General features: G+C 42.4%; 1 protein-coding gene across 2 annotated transcripts in view; it reads right to left on the bottom strand.

The window, feature by feature from the left end:
• Positions 1-14,301, bottom strand: part of Grin2a (glutamate ionotropic receptor NMDA type subunit 2A) — a 412,474-nt gene that overhangs the window by 9,048 nt on the left and 389,125 nt on the right. The window lies entirely within an intron of this gene.

Below are 14,301 nucleotides of genomic sequence, written 5' to 3'. Positions count from 1 at the left end.
ATCATGACTCCATTGTGTGTGTGTGTGTGTGTGTGTGATCTCTGAGCTGAGTAGGAAACATCTGAAGGGAAATGAAGAAGCAGTTTTAAAAGCTCGTGTTGACTCTCCTTTGAAGGAGATAGTCACTATTATAGTCCTCAAGTAGGTCTTGTTTTAAGTTCTGCAGGATCAGTGTGATATGACTTTTGGCTATTCTCATTTTAAAATGCACGTTGGTAGTGATATTTCCTCTGGATAAAGTTCTGTTTTCTTCAGATTTGAAATGCTGTTGCTCAGTCAACGATCTGTTCACTGCTATTTGCTTGCATCATGATCTGCATTTTCTCCCAAATCACTTCAGAATTTCATTGTGACTTTGGTGTAGAATCTACATGTGGATGTGCTTTATTTTTTTAAATGTTGGTCTCAGTGCGATTTTCCTATCTGATAGCACTCAGCTTTACTTCTGGAAAAAAAATATTTCACCTAGGGTGAGTGAGATGGCTTAGTCAGAGAGAGCGCTGGCTGCCAAGCCTGTCGATCTGAGTTCCATCCCTGGGAGCCACATGGTAAAAAGAGAGGACAGAATCCTGCTGTTCTCAATATCCACTTATGTGTATTGACTTCACATGTGCACATATAGAGTTAAATATTAAAAATAAAAACTTCATCTGTTATTGCTTTAAACATTAACTCCCCCATCTTACCTTATTTTTTAACGTTTATTCCTCTCTCTAACTCTTTCCAAACTTTGACAACTCTTGGTCTGTGGTGTTTTCTTTTCCACAGTGTCAAAGTTAGAAATACACAGTGTGTGGCCTCTTCAGACTGGCTTCTTTCACTGGATAACATGCACTTGTAGCACTTGCAAGTCTTTTCTAGATCCGAAGCTCATTTCTCTGCATTACTGAGTTCCACAATCTGGATACACTTTGTTTATCTGTTCACCTATTGATGTTGGTGTTGGTTATTCTCAAGTTGCACCATTACAAAGAAAGCCAATTCACAAAAGAACACACATGGTATTCACTCACTGATTATTGGATATTAGCCCAGAACCTTGAAATGCCCAAGATTCAACTCACAGGCCACATGAAGCTCATGAAGAAGGAAGACCAAGTGGGGGTGATTCGGTCCTTCTTAGAAGGAGCAACAAAATACTCAAGGGAGCAAATATGGAGACAAAGTGAGGGACAGAAACTGAAGGAGGGGCCATCTGAAAACCATTCCACCTGAGTATCCATCCCATGTACAGTCACCAAAGGTAGATGCTGATGTGGAAGTCAGGAAGTGCATGCTGATAAGAGCCTGATATAGATGTCTTCTCAGAGGTCTTCAAGAGTCTGACATATTCAGAGGCAGATGCTCACAAGTAGCCATTGAACTGATCATGGGTTTCCCAATGGAGGAGTTAGAGTGAAGACCATTGGAGCTGAAAGGGTTTGTGGCCCCATGAGGAGAGCAACAATACCAACCAACCAGAGCTCCCAGGGTCTAAACCACCAGCCTGGGAGCACTTAGGGAGGGATCCATGGCTTCAGCTGTATATGTAAGAGCGGAGGGCCCTGCTGGGCATAGGTGGAAGAAGAGATCCTTGACCTCATGAAGGCTGGACTCCCCAGGGGGTGGGAATTTGAGGGTGGGGCAATGAGAGTGGGGAGTAGGTAGGGGTTACATCCGCAGAGAAGAAGGAAGAGGGGTGAGGGGATAGGGGGTTCCTGGGTGGGTGGGGGATGGAGTAAGGGGACAACATGTGAAATGTAAATAAAACATCCAATAAAAAGAAAAGAAAAGAAAAACAAAGAAAGCCATTACAAACATTGATTAGTGGAGATATTGGTGTGGATATTTTTCATCCCCTTAGTCAAAATATCTAGAGGCATTTTGCTGAACTCTCTGGATTATATGGTTAAAAAAAAATGTTGATCTTTTTAGAAAACTGTCAAACTGTCTTCCAAATCGACAGGACTGTTCTACATCCCACTTCCTCACAGTAGTTGAAGAAGTTGTCAGTGTTTGTGCAAGATGTTTGCTCTTCTCATAGACTGATAGTGCTACCTGGTTGCTGTAATTAGCAACTCCCTAATGACCTATAATGATTCATTTTGTCCTGAAAATTTTAACACAGAATGTTCTCAGTCTAATCTTCAGATTAGCTTTATTTCCATGTTTGTTTATCTCTGTGGGTTGAAGTTGACTGGAGTTCTCCTGTTCATTTGTTCTTTAGTTGGTAATACTTTATTTTACATGAGATAGCTATTTCTTTCTTTCCTAGTTTCATCCATGATTTTTATTAGGATTTTCTAACCTCTACTTTGGTGCTTTCAAATCTATAGTCAAGGGGATAATTCTCTGTTTGTTTGTTGTTGATGTTTTGAGGTGGGGTTTCTCTGTGTAGCCCTGGCTGTCCTGGACCTCACTCTGTAGTCCGGGCTGTCCTTGAACTGAGATCTGTCTGCCTCTGCTTCCCGAGTGCTGGGATTAGTGTGTGCTTCCACTGTGAAACTAAGGGAATCAGTCTTAGGTTTCTCATTCTTCTGTTTGCTCTATGTTCTCGCTCACAGTAATTGATTTCCTGTGACAGCTGTAATCTTTCAATTTACTTAGTCTTTGGTGATTTTAAACACGGATACAATGCACTTAGATCATATCTCCCTCTGTTTACCCCCTTCAGCTCTTCCTGAGAGTGCCCTCAGTCTCCTCCAGGACTTATGGTTTTTATTTTGTTAACAACTCACTGGGTCTCATTAATGCTGCCACTTTGTGTACAGGTATAAGATGTCACAGACTGAAGCATACTGGCAACCTACCATGGCAACCACATTGCTGAAAAAACAGACTCTTCCTTCCCCATTGGCCATCAGCTGCTAGTAGCAGCTTTAGGTGGGTGGAGCCTTGTGAGCCCCTTCCCTGTCCATGCTGGAATGGTGACTAGCTTGGTCTTGTCCCAGCAACCATAGCTGTTGTGATTTTGGGACCATTATTGCCCTGTCATGTCCAGAAGACAGCATTTCTTAGCCATCTCCCCTGACTTCTGGCTCTTACTGTCTGTCTGCTCCCCCTTCCAGCATGTCCTCTGAGCCTGAAGGATGCAGGGTGGTACAGATGCCCACTTGCTGGTGAGCATGCCCCATCACTTTTCCAATTTCAAGTCTCAGTATTAACTGCTGCCTGTTGTGTACCTCTCTAACATTTGATCCTGAGTTAATCCTCTGCAGAGCTATTCTCCCTTTAAATATCATAAACTCCCCCAAGATAGTGGGGTTACAGAAATGCCTCTAGAGATGGTTTTAGGGAAGGCTTCTACCCCAGTGCCAGGAGTTCTTACTGAACTCATTTTTGTATGGAAAAGACTGAACATGATCACTGTACCATTTAAGTGATGTACATTTGGACTCTCCAAGTCATCTGGGTTTGGCTTCTCACTCAGCTCCAAGCAGAAGGAAAACCTCCCAGCATTCTTTGCTTTAATGTACAGAGATTTCCCCAGTTTCCTTTTCATAGATAAAAATGACTCATGGGGAACATGCATATTTATGAGAGGAAAAATATTAAGAACTCTATCTCCCAGCAAGTTCGTCAGCCAAGATGTCAGTCAGTCCTGGTGAATCAGCATTGCGGGCAGAGTGGCAGGAAGAGGTATCATGGCCCAAATCTTTCTCTTCCAACACACCCCAGCCCTGAATGAACACAGTCACCGATGTCATGGAAGGCTGATGCTCTCTCCCATCCCCAAGCAGCACCACAGCCTCAGCCAGTCCCTCTGCCTGTCATGAGCCTGGAGACTTACAAAAATACCTCCTCTCCTTCTAGACCCACCAATGTCACTTTCTTAAAACACAACACAACGTGTTTTGGAGTGTCCCCTCCCTTGAGTTTGTGAGGACACACATATAAAAATGGGTCTTTCTCCCCAGGATTCATCTAATTACAAAAATATCTCCTCTTTAGTGTTGTCTCAAAAAGAGGCAGGTTTGTAAGCCTGTGACACTGACAGTCTGGTTAAAAAAAAAAACATCGACTGGATTATTTTTAAGATGCGAGTACAAAATATTTTGTCTTTGTCCTCTGTGTGAGAATACCACATCTCTCTAGAATTAAGCCAACTTGGTAAACCCAACCAGGACTCCAAACGGACAGTGAAATTATATTTCTCAGCACCTATTACAGCCTGTTTAAATCATTTTCCAGTTCCTGACTTGTGACCCTCTTCATAGTGTACTGAACTGTGGTTCAAATTCTTTCTTATCCCAGTTTTAATTTGCTTGAGTATATTATAATCTCCTCCAGGGAGATCAGGGTCCATGCTTTATGATCTGGGGATTTCTCATAGCCTGTAGTACATACCAAGTACCAGATCCATACTTTCTGTTTCTATTTTTTTCTTTGTATTCTCAAGCTTAAATTGGGCAAGACTACAAAACTGTGCAGATCTTTTTGCTACTTTCTGAGCTTATAAATAGAGGGAAGGCAGACCACATGGGGGATGCTGCAGTGGACTGAAGAGTGGGCCTTGGCAATGAGGATGCCCCTGAGCTGCATGGAACATCTACTATCATTTTCATAAGAACAAGCTTGGCATACCACATCCCATTGTCAGTGACCTTACAAAGAGGTCACAGGTCCTCAGTTCTATCTGCAGATACACTGGACTCTCCCAGTGGCAGATGGGGAGCTTCAGTTCTGGTCAGGCCACAGTGTCTTCTCTCCTCCTTGGAGAAGATCCATCCCCACCAAGGATCTCCCTGTTCACAAGTCTAATGACAGTGACTCATGAAACACTGTTCCTATTTCAAAGGCTGTTCTTATTTCTGTCTTCTAGGGACAGGGATGAATTGCCAAATGCAGGTATCACTGTGAGACTTCCTGTTATGTGAGTTCTAGAAATCACATTCAGGTTTCCCACAAAAGGCCTTTCTAGATAGAACATTACTGGCTGAACCATCTCCCTAGTCCACATTGATTTTTTTTTATTTAACAATATTACATAAAATCTACCATAGTCCATTACTGTCCTATGTTATTTGTTTAAGGACTAACTCATAGCCCTCAGATTGACACACTGTGGTTGCTCTCATCACCTTCAGAACCTGTAGCTGAGACTCAAGGTGGAGAAGCTGTGGGATTCCTATTTGCCATCCAGCTTTGGCATCTACCAAGTGGGCATATAGAGGCATTGACTTTGTAGGAGATTTGTTCTAATTAAATGATGTTGCGTGCACACGGTTGACGTGCTAATGACTCTGTGTTTCTGGGGATAGTATTCTTCCTGCATGAAGTCAGAGAAGCTAGGGAGTAGAGTGGAGCACACAAGCCTACCTGAGCCCTACTAACTGATGTATTCTGTAAATCTACGAATGCCTAGCCCCCGTATAGACTGGGCTCTCCAGATGAGTCTGTGACATCTAAAGAGGAATCAGTTTCTCACTTGCCCTAAGAGTCCTTAACCCTTCCAGGAGTGTAGCAGCTTTTCAGATTTGATTTTACTCTATTCTGTAAAATCACCTACGAACTAAAGGGATTGCTACAGGAAAGAGGTTATAGCAAGCACCATGATTGCTTTGCCCTGGCATGTCTCCCCTGAGGTCAGTTATGAAAAAAAGACCCATTTTGAACCTGTACCTTTAGGCTTTGTCATTTTCCACATATAACCTTCCAGACAGAAATCTACATTTGTTTTTTATTGGTTCTAACAAGAGTTCTTGATCCTCAGCAGAGAAGACATGAAAAGAGATGGAGGTGATAATTTTCATTTTCTGGAGACTTTATGTTATTTTTTATTTCCTTTACTCATTCATACATGATTTTAAGGCATATATATTTTTCCCTTAGTGATAAGTAGTCTGTTGCTTTTGACTGCCTTGAACTCAAGAGTCCTCCACATGAGACTGCTATGCAAATCAGGAATTATATCATGGTAGGATTAGGTTTTCATAAGGTTAGAGGCAAGGAGAAACATGGAGTATTTATGAATCAGGAAGTAGTTTAGAATTTGGGGGACGAAGGGAGGGGACTCAAAAGAGGGGCAGGAAGAGGGAGCATTAAACAGAAAGGAACTCCCAGGTACCCTAGGAGAAACAGAGCCACTGAACTCTCCCAAGTGAGCATTCTGACATTCTTGTAGCACAAGATACTTTGACTGCTGCCCGTGTTTCTCCTCTCATGGCCTGTAACAGAAAACCCAGTGTTTCCTTGCATACAATATAAGAAAGACAACTGAAGTGGTGTGTGTGTGTGTGTGTGTGTGTGTGTGTGTACAAGTGTATGCATATGAGTTGTGGTTCATTCAAATTTGGATGATAATTCTAAAGTGTTACAGAAGGCCACTAGCAAAGTCCATCACGGTGACATAATCACTATTAGAGTCCTGTCCTTTGATCAGAGGTAAGCAGAGCATGCACATCAGGCTTTCCTGCTTAACGATTGTCACTGGGAAAAACTTGGAAACAAACTACTGTCTGGTAACGTCAATGTCACCATCACCCATAACAACTTACTCTGGGCATTTCAGCTATGGTATTGTGCTTCATTCTTTGCATACTGGAGAATGTGAGAGGGTTTCTGGATTGGATTAATTGAAGTGGGAAGACCAGGCCTGAATATGGACAGCACCATTCCATAGAATGGGGTCCTAGACTGAGTAAGTAGGAGAAAGTGGGTGGAGCATGAGCATTTTGTTTTCTCTGCTCCCTGATGTATACTCGGGAGTAGAGTCCTTCTCACTGATACAGTCTATGAGGAAAAGGATGAAAAGCCAGGGAGGAGATTTCTTCATCAACACAATAAACTACTTCCCAAAGAACTGTGAGCCAAGACAAACCCCTTCCTTAGACTGCCATTTTTTGTCAGGAATTTGATCACAGTGTAGCTAATATAGAGAGAGATCACCTTTTCTCCTTCTATAACATCCTGGGTATTGCTTCCATATAGACTGTCACAGTGGAGTATAATTGTGCCTATGTCCTCATCAGTGGGAGATAAGTTCACTCAAAGTGAGTTTTTTGTTCTATGCTTCTAGTATTCCCAATACACAGTGCAGGTTTTACTGTACTAACCATAGACAGTGCAAGGCTCTTCTCTTTTTGCCTATTTTGTGACCCACCAATATAGGAACCAGCAAGAACCAGATTCTGAATCCCCAAGCAAAAGGGTCAAGACCAGTTATGGAATGTAGAAATGAGGGCTGACTTTCAGGGCAGACACAATCCCATCAAAGCTGCTGGACACGGAGACGGTGGTTCCCATGGGGAGCAGGCTTCCACTTATAGCCCGAAGACGTCAGCATGATGCTGTTGCTGATCCCATTAGGGTTTTCTGTGAGCACCACAAGGGGAACTGACCCCATTCCATCTTGTTTCATGTCTTGCTGAGGCATTGGGCACCTTGGGCTTCTCAGAAGCCCAATTGGAATTGAAAATGGCAAGGCAACAGCATTCTTTGTGGAAAATCTAGGGCACAGAGTCACAACACACTCATGTTTTCAATAAGAACAGACTCTGGGGAAGCTGAAGCCCCAGGAGTGAGACCAGATTGGGTCCTGTATAGTCAGGGACTCTGCATTTGAAAGGGAGACTCCAGGCAGAATGTGGGTGTCATCTGCAGTCATCAGTGAAGGCCAGTACAGCATCTGGCTGCTGACCTGGAGCCCTTACTGATTTACTAATCACTCTAGACTCCAAATCATGTAGATCAAGTTCAACTTCTTGGATGCAGAAGTGAAAAGTTAAAATCCCTTTCCTCCTTGTAGCGACTCCAAATGCTGTTTGTTGGTGTTTTTAATAGGGGGTGGGGTGTATGGCTGGAGTGATGGCTCAGTTGTTAAAGCACTTGCTACATAAGATGTGAGGTTGGACCCCAGAACCCATATGAAAAGTCCGGTGCAGCAGGGTGCACTTGTAATCCTGGTACTGGGAGGCAGAGACAAGAGGCCCTCAAGGCCTTGACCAGTAAGCCACTCTGGACTAGGTGGCCAATCTAACCAAACTGGTAAGCTCCAGGTTCAGCAGGACACCCTGTCTCAGAAAATAAGATGGGGAGTGACAGAGGAAGAGACCAGATGTGTGCACATGAACTTGCCTAGGTATGTGCATCCTTCCACATATGTGTATACCACACACACATATGTGTTCACACATGCACACAAATATGCACATGTACACACACACACACACACACACACACACAAGAATGTTGCAAAAACACTCTTCTAGACCCAACCTAACCCAACTCGTCTGACAAATAGGAAAGCAAGAAAAGCTAAGCACCATGAGGCATAGAAGTAACATTCTGGATGTGATCTCTCAGCCTGTGAATGGAAAGGCTCACTGGAATATTTGCTAAAAAGGCAAAGATATCTTTGATGGTGGTATGATGGGAAATAGCACAAGATTCTGGATACAAATAGACTGGATTTGGGAGATAAATAGTCTGTATTTAAATGTCAGAATATTCTACTTCTGCATAATGCTGAGAAGCCACAAACTGAAATAAAAATCAGTCTAGGATTAAATGTACCCAATTAGATGCAGAGACAAGCTGTCTTTGGCACAAATTCTTCAACCACCATCTTCTAACTGAGGTTTCTGCCCTGCGGACAGAACTTGACTATGGCAAATTTTGTTTCCGCTTGGCATCATATGGCTGGGGGTTCACAGACCATGTGACCAACTTTGCAACCAAAAGTTGGAGCATTTAAATGCACACAGATTCCCAGTATTTATCTTCCTGGAGGAAACAAATAGTAAAGATGAAAGAGGTTGGGTGGGTCTATCAAACAATGTACATGGTCAAAACTTCCCATCAGAGGGTAGAATTGGAGAGAGATACTTCTCTGAAGTAAGGCTGTGTCTGTGTATGTTTGTATGTGTGTGTATGCATATGTATGTGTGTGTGTGTAAATATGTGTGAATGTGTGTATGTGTGTTTATGTGTGTGTCTATCTGTGTGTGTGTACGTGTGTATACAAGGAGAGGGTGCAGAGGGTGACATCAGGCATCATTCTCAGTCATTATCCACCTTTTTAAAAATGAAAATAAGAGATCTTTAGCTGATCCTGGTACTTGGCAGCCTGGCTGGTCTGGCTGCTCTGTAAGCACAACTCTCCTGCCTCCTCTGCCACAGCACGAGGATTATAACAATATACACGCCACCATGCCTGGCTTTTGACATGGCTTCTAGGGTGAACATCAGATCCTCATGCTTGAACAGCAAGTACTTTGCCAACAGTCAGCCTTGAAGAAAACTTGCAGGAAGCCCATGAGTTGTGGATCAGATTTTTCTGGTACCCCCTAAGCCAGTCTGTTCACACGAACACAGACGGTCAAGCTGATATGACTTAAAAGGATATAAATATGGAACACAAATGAATTCACAATAACATTTTGACATTGTACATTTTCTCCATCCAGTGTCCTTAAAATCTTATGACTCACTCTGAGAGGCCATGAGGAGTTTTAATATCGCGAAGGGGTCTTAGTGCTTTAAAAGATTGTAAGAAAAAAAATGATAGCAGTAATTTCATATTTTGTGCCAAGAAATATATCCTTTCTTTCAGCAAAAGAAATGACCTCACTACTTTTCATTTCTGTTTTTATTGGAGTGTTGACAACAAGCTCCCTGAGGCTGTAAAATCCACAAGTGAAATGAAGTGCTTCCACTGTATCTGTATTCCTCACTTCCTAGGGCAGTGCAAAGAGCTTAAGGTATACTCAAGGCTCAGCTGTGGAATGAAGAGAGAGTAGGGGGGGAGGGGAGGGGAGGGGAAAGGAGGGGAGAAGAAGGGAAGGGAAGAGAGGGGAGGGGAAGGGAAGAGAGGGGAGGGGAAGGGAAGAGAGGGGAGGAGAAGGGGAGAGAGGGGAGGGGAAGGGTAGAGAGGGGAGGGGAAGGGAAGAGAGGGGAGGGAAAGAAGAGGAAAGAGGAGCTGAAGAAGACTAGAAAAGGATAAGAACAGAAAAGAAGAAACAGCCCTCTTGTGGGAAGGACCATATTTCTTTTCAGTGCCATCCACAGCTAAGATAGAAAGAAGAGACTTTCTTAGTGTACACTGTGGCGAAGACATTGAAGAAGGCCAGATTATGAACAGCGCTTTCAGCTCTCTTTGATGGGGCCTTTCCTCTGGCCAACTATCCTTTATCATGTCTAAAGAGCCAAATGAGCTCACACTACTGCTACAGATTACTGCTAGAGCAAGTGAAGACAAGGGAATCACTAGATTCTGACTCCAAATCAGTAAGTAAGGCAGACATGATGAAACCCTATGCCCACCCCATTGATCTGAGGCCATGTCCTATTGTCCAAGGTCAATGCTTGAGAAGAAATCTAGGTTTCCTTACTGTTACTAGGATCACATTTGGCCATGTAGCTATGGATGTGCACACTAGGACTTCCACTGTATTGAATCTCCTTTGTCTCAACTGTAGATAGTCAGTCACAGGAGGAGCTGCAGGCATTGCTGGGGATGTGTGACTGGTTGTATAGCAATGGAAACCTTGCAGGATGGATCTGCCAGCACTTACTCTATGCACAGAATGACCATCAGACCATCAACATCACTCATTTGGGAGTTCCAAAGCACACAAGTGAATGGTTCACTGGAAAATGTATAGGAATAGTCAAGGCAGAAAGGCTGCAAAGATCCATTAGCAGCAACATTGAAAAGCACACGGGGGAAATTTTGTTCAATATACTACAGACCAATGAAAAGCCAAAGAGTTATCTGTGTTGTAAAAGGCATGAAGACAGAGTTGGAGCAGGGCTGAGGGCATAGACATCATCTAACATCACATTTGTATGTGAAATGACAAAAGGATGAAGAAAACCAAGAAAATCAAATTGAAAACCTTATGCTCATTATTTGGTCCTACTGTTTATTTGAAAGTCAAAAACAGGCAAACCTCACTCACAATTGTGGAGGGAAGTGTGGTTATTTTGAGGGGAATACGGGGCCCCTAAGGAAGGTTTCTGGGTCATGATCTGCATCTTAAATGGGAGGGAGCTGCACAACTGTATAAAAACGAATGAGGCTTTAGGCTTACACTATGTGATGAGTGCACACTGTATTCCTCAAATGGTAGAAAGGAAGGTGGCTAAGTGTCACAGCCAAAGGACAAGGTAGTCGTACACATGGAGAGTTAAAAGGAGACAGCAAAGGAATTTTAAGGAAACAAACATTCTAAGAGAGAAAAAAACCTTCTTTCTTAATGTATGGTTTCTTTACAGAAAGAGAAAAATCCCTCAAGGGTAAAGGGGGAATATACTGTTTTATTAAATTAAATATTGTCAAAATTATTTTTTAAAAAAACACATTTAACTTTTATCACTTAATGCAGAGGTCAGAAATCTTTTGTCTGAAAAGAGCCAACTAGTAACTATGTGCAACATTCTAATGATACAGTCTGTGCTGTTGAAGTTCCACACTGTCTCGGTGTCACTGAGTTCTAGGTGATGTGTGTGGTGGAGTGGCCATCAGTGGGTACTGAGCCAGACAGCATAGTCTGCTGAACATCGATTCAACAAAACATAGACCAATAATTGGCCATACAGAGAATAAATAGCTATGGACTGCTCATCCATAAATGGAACATTTATTACACACACACACACACACACACACACACACACCCCACAGGAGTAGAAAGGCCATAAGAACCAGAGACCAGAGGTTGGAGTCGATCACTGCAAAAAAATGTCTTCTGAATGCAACAGATCTGCAGCACTCATGAACATATATGAGTCATGGCTGCTCAGACAAGACCTGCATAAGGTGAAGCTAGTCATTATTCCAGCACGGACAAGAAGGGGCCCACAACACCCTGCTCCTTATAGAGGAGTCGGTAGCAGTAGCAGTTGATGGCCAGTGGGGAAGGGGAGTCAGTTTTATTCAGCAGTGTGGCCCACAGTGGGTTGCCTATGCTCTAGTGGACGGCACCTCACACCAATGTGTGCGTGGGCAACAATGATTGAACCCAGTGGATAATAAACAGGGAAAGAAAAGAAGAGAGAAGAGAAAAGAGGAGGAGGAGGAAGAGGAAGAAGAAGAAGAGGAGGAAGGGGAAGAGGAGGAGGAAGAAGAGGAGGAAGAGGAGGAGGAAGAGGAGGAGGAGAAAGCATGAAAATGAGTGGGAGATGTGGGAGGGTGTGTAGGCGTTGGAGTAAAGAGCAGGGATCTGTGAATATGATCTAACAGTATATTTTATATAAAATGACCAAAGAATGAATAAAAACGGAATAAGTTTCAAACCCTTATACACGTGGATGGGACTAAAATGCAGTGTGAGAAGATGATATCACATCACCTAAGCTTACTGGGTACTCGCTAGTTTTCCAAGATATCCTCATGAACTGTACCATTGAATTTGGTAGTGTCCATAGCTTAAAGAGGAGACTAGTAGCCACTAGGGAAGTTTCCAAATTCATGGGCTAATAAATACCAGTTCTCATATTAGACCCCATTGTCTGTGAACCTACCTTACTCTCCATGGGCAACATGACTTCTTCTATAAATGACCTTTTACATGAAATATTGCAATAAAAAATTTTAATAGATGGTAAAATATAAATTTTTGTTGAATTTTGAATATTAAAAATAGTCAGGTATTATAAACATGCCTTTAATCTTAGTACTTGGGAGGCAGAGGCAGGCAAATTTCTTTGAGTTCCAGGCCAGACTGGTCTAAATAGCTAGTGATTCTCAGGTCAGCTGGAGTACATACTAAAATCTTGCCTCAAAAACTTTACATATAAAAAGGTAAATGGTAAAATAAATAGTTGATTCACACTGTTAATCATATGAATACACACACACACACACACGCACACGTATTTTTTACAATAGATTTCAGAGTCAGGAAATCCTGAGACAGCATGTAACAATGATACATTGAGCATCGTGCACAAGAATAAACCTTTGGGATAGTAATATGACATTATATATGAAATATCTATGCTCAATAACCCTTCTGGTTCAACATTTAAGAGTTCATTGCAAATAAGTTTTTTAAAATTTGCATGAAAAGTTGTCCCCATCATTATCATACAAATAATATAGCAAAATGTTAAACATCAGAAAAATATGGTGGTGGGAAAAGAGGGCTTATCTGGGATAGTAGGGCACAGTGCTATGGAAGAGAAATTGTGAAAACAGGAGGACTTTAACTGGGAAAAGGAGAGATAAAAGAACACTAAGGAGGTTTGAAAAAGCCACAGGGAAATACTATATTTACTTAACAATAACGACATACTATATATATACATATAGTTTAAAGGAAGTTATGTCACTTAGGAAAATATATGTTCCCCCACTAAGAGCCATGAATTATCTAACAAAAACCCCTGTCCTAGGCCTGGGAAACTTCTCTAAGAGGATAGGTTGGAGTAGTTCAAGAGACTCCCCAAACAAGGCACAGTATTGCTGTCACTCTTAGCTGTTTCCTACAACTTGAAGATCAGACCCCTTCACTGAAATGTGACAAATTTTGGACACAGGACTTGGAGGAATGGAGCTGGACCTGACTTCTACCCTGAGGACCAGCTTGAACAGTATCTGAAGGTAGGATTCAAGTTGCAAAGGGAGAAAAGTAACAGTAGTCCTACTCCATTGAAAAGCCTGTGAACCATAACAATGAGCAGCCCAGAACATGTCTCCCAGGGTGCAATAGTATCACTTATGTCTCTGGATAACCATCAGCCATCTAATTGGACTTTAAACCTGCTCAAATAGGAGGGAATTCATGCCTGACACTGGAATGCCAGCAGAGTATCCATGGGTGGTAAGGGGAACTGCCACTATCCTAAACCAGTCTAATTCCCAACTGCATTCTAAATACCTATCTTTATATCCACAGATGAGCAGAGCTCTCAATCCTCATCAACGAAGCTTGTTTGTACAGCAATTGGTGACCATTACAGAAAGCAACAGCTGATCAAAATGCAGAGAACAACGAACCACGAGGTGGTCGGAGGACACCAGAGAAGGGAGGCCAGAGAGACTTTCAGAGCCAGAGGGCTGGATTACCTGGTCCAAGATGGTGTCTCCTATACATGACAGGACAGCAACACCCATGTATTCACAAAAATATGCTCACATGAATAAGGTATGCACAGTGACGTCACCAGTTGACATTCCAATGCCGGTAGTGGAAATCTCACAAGGTCCCTACCCTAGATAAAGAGCTTCAGGTAGTTAATGGCTCTTGTGAGTGGGAAAACCAGTATCCAGGGATGAGATGCCTAATAATATTGCCTAAACCCAACTGTCATCTACAAGCATATATACACATATCTATCTATCTATCTATCTATCTATCTATCTATCTATCTATCTAT

Source organism: Grammomys surdaster, unplaced genomic scaffold (assembly GCF_004785775.1).
Source record: "Grammomys surdaster isolate TR1022 unplaced genomic scaffold, NIH_TR_1.0 334, whole genome shotgun sequence".
Taxonomy (NCBI): domain Eukaryota; kingdom Metazoa; phylum Chordata; class Mammalia; order Rodentia; family Muridae; genus Grammomys; species Grammomys surdaster.
The sequence above is the reverse complement of the archived record's forward strand: the minus strand, read 5'-3'. Positions and strand labels throughout refer to the sequence as shown.